The sequence below is a fragment of the Triticum aestivum genome, chromosome 1A (assembly GCF_018294505.1).
Source record: "Triticum aestivum cultivar Chinese Spring chromosome 1A, IWGSC CS RefSeq v2.1, whole genome shotgun sequence".
Lineage (NCBI taxonomy): Eukaryota > Viridiplantae > Streptophyta > Magnoliopsida > Poales > Poaceae > Triticum > Triticum aestivum.
In genome coordinates, this window is record NC_057794.1 from 102,149,193 (window position 1) to 102,152,367 (window position 3,175).

Sequence of the window (3,175 nt, forward strand, 5' to 3'; positions counted from 1 at the left end):
CCGAGCTCCCCGCAGGTATGCTTCCTTTTCTTTCTTTTTGTTTTATTTTTTTCCTTTTTGATTCATTGTTGGCACTCATAATTTATTGTTTCTTGTATTGTGTAGATGGAGGTGAACAACAACGACATGGACTCGTTGTCCGATTCGTCGGGTTGGTCATCATCGGACGATTCGGACATCGACAAGTTGTTGCAAGACGACGACGTCGAGATGATGAGCCTCCTCATCGACGTGCAATCCTTTGAAAACCGCGTGAAGCTGATGGATCAGAGGAGAGGGTCGAAGATGGGGCGAGTCACCATCTACCGGAACCGCGCTCTCGGACACGAGCATTTGATGGAAGACTACTTCGCGGAGGTACCTACATACCCTCCTCGTCTCTTCCGCAGAAGGTACCGAATGCGGCGTAGTTTGTTTGTGAAGATTGTCACCGATTTTGAGGCTGCCTCCTATTACTTTAAACGTCGTAGATCCGCCGCCGGTATCATGGGGTTTAGTGCATATCAAAAGATATCGGCAGCAATGCGGGTACTCGCTTATGGCATACCCGCGGATTATACCGACGAGTATCTTCGCATTGGGCAAGATACAACCACGGAGTCAGTCCGTAGGTTTGCCAAGTTGGTCATTCGGTTGTACGGTGAGCAGTATCTTCGGGCACCAAACGAGGAAGATACAAAAAGATTAATGGAAATGAATGAAAAAAGGGGATGGCCGGGGATGCTAGGTAGTCTTGACTGCATGCATTGGAGGTGGAAAAATTGCCCAAAGGCATGGCACGGAATGTATTGCGGTAAAAGCCGTGATGCTACCATTGTGCTTGAGGCCGTAGCATCTCAGGACACATGGATTTGGCATGCATTCTTTGGGTTGCCGGGAACACTCAATGATATCAATATCCTCAATAGATCTCCTTTGTTCAAAAGATTAATTTCTGGGGATGCTCCAGCTTGCAACTACAAAATCATGGATAATGAGTACTCAATGGGATACTATCTCACCGATGGCATCTATCCCGAATGGGCAACTCTTGTGAAGTCCATCAAGGAGAAAAATGGGGTGCCCTTAACAAGAAAAGAGGCTCATTTCACCAAGGCACAAGAGGCAGCCCGCAAGGATATTGAGAGAGCTTTTGGTGTTTTGCAAGCAAGGTTTGCCATAGTTCGTGGTCCAGCTCGGTTTGTGGACAAAAAAACCTTGATGAACATCATGAAATGTTGTGTGATTCTACACAACATGATCCTAGAGGATGAAAGAGGGTTAAACCTCCCTTGTTTCTATGACAATGTTGGTACCCGTGTGCAACCGGAAAGAAACCCTTCTCGCATACACGCTTTTCTTCAAGCACATCGTGAGATTGAGGATGCAACCACTCATGGTCGGCTCCGGGATGATCTAATAGAGCACCACTGGCAGTTGGATGGACGGCGCATTGGCCCATGATGTATCTTTGTTTTACTTTTCTATGTCCTATTTGATTCGAACAATTAGTGTAATTTGCTCAAACATTGTTGTAATAATTTGAATGATTATTGTTTTATTCGGTGTTGTAATAATAACTAGAATGATTATTGTTTTATGTCAAATGTGATGGAATTTGTGATATGTCATATGATGAAATGTGATGAAATGTGTGATATATGAAATGAGAGTTTTAAAGGTTGGGGTTGAGGCAAAGACTAGAACCCTCAAATCCAACCCTTAAAGCAGTTTAAAGGTTGGGTTTGAGGGTTCTAGTCTTTGCCCCTGTTTTTCAACCCTTAAAAGTGTCAAAAAGTGGCACTTCTCAACCCTTAAAACTGCTATGAGGGTTTGAGGGTTTAGGGGTTCTACTAGTAATGCTCTAAAGGCTTAACGGGTCGATCGGGTCGAAATAGCCGCCCGTAACGCGATATTTTTTTTGAGAGAGAGAAACAGAGGAACTGGAAAGATGTCAGGTAACTGGCGTTGGATGAAAGATGGGTGGACATATCAGCTTCTTCAACCATTAAACGGTTTCACTGTTCATCTTCTACCTCATAACCACCGATTTACCACTGGCCTAACCGTCTGCTGCTGCAGCCGCCCACGACAGGCAGCGCTATCGCGCCAGCCTCGCTGCCCCGCCCTTCCCCAATTGCCACCCACCATCGTGCTATCGTCGTCCCCAGCCATGAACAATTTTTCCAGAAAATTTGCACCACCCCCACACTCTAAGATAGATAATGGGGTCGCCCGCCACCCTAAGATACATAATAGGGTCACCTGCCACCCTAAGATAGACCCAGAGTGCTTCTTCGGCGAGCCGACGACTCCTTCCCTTCTTCCGGCAGATGCTTCCTTCCTTTCAAAATCAACTAACCTAAAAACTTTTTTCAGGCGACTTGCATATGGCTATTGTGAGAAACAGAATGTTTGTAGTGTTGGAGATAAATTCAGAGGTAAGGGCATCTCTAACACAGACCCATAAAAACAGACAGCACATCTATCTGCGGACCGGTCTGAACAGGTGACTAGACACTAATATGGAGCCAACCATTCAAAGCTAGGCGCAAACGTCCAGTCATATTTCAAATGGAATTTAACCAAAAGAAACAAATGTGATGCAAATTTAAACAAATGAGACAATTTTCATTTAAACTTACATGCTCCCTTCGTCCGGTAAAGAGTATATGTTTGGCTTCAAAATTTGTCCATGAAAAAGTGTACTTCTATCTTTCCAATGCATTTTAAAGTAGAAAAAAAAATACTTCTCTCTCATCACATGATAATCAAGACCAATAACAATCTACACATGGTCTTTTCAAATTCTACATGCACTTAGCTCATTCAGGGTTGGTTAATTAAAGAGGATAGAGATGGTGGCTTGCACTTTTTCAATGCATTTTTTACTTCACTCCATAATTTGTCCTAAAATCTCTAGATGTACACTCTTCACGGACGGAGGGAGTAACTTTTACATAAAAACCAGACGATATTTCATCTGGTAAACTAAAACTAAAAAAAACTAAACTACCCTATACTTGATGGTGACATCTTACTCGTGTTGGACTGTCAGCGGCACCTCCATCAACGGAGTCGGGCTTCCAACGGCGAAAAGGGCGAGGGGTCGCGCAGGACTTCCCTATGTCGCGGGTAGTGCAGCAGCGGCCACCGTGAACGTGGGCGGGGGTAGAGACAAGCGACGAGAGTTGTC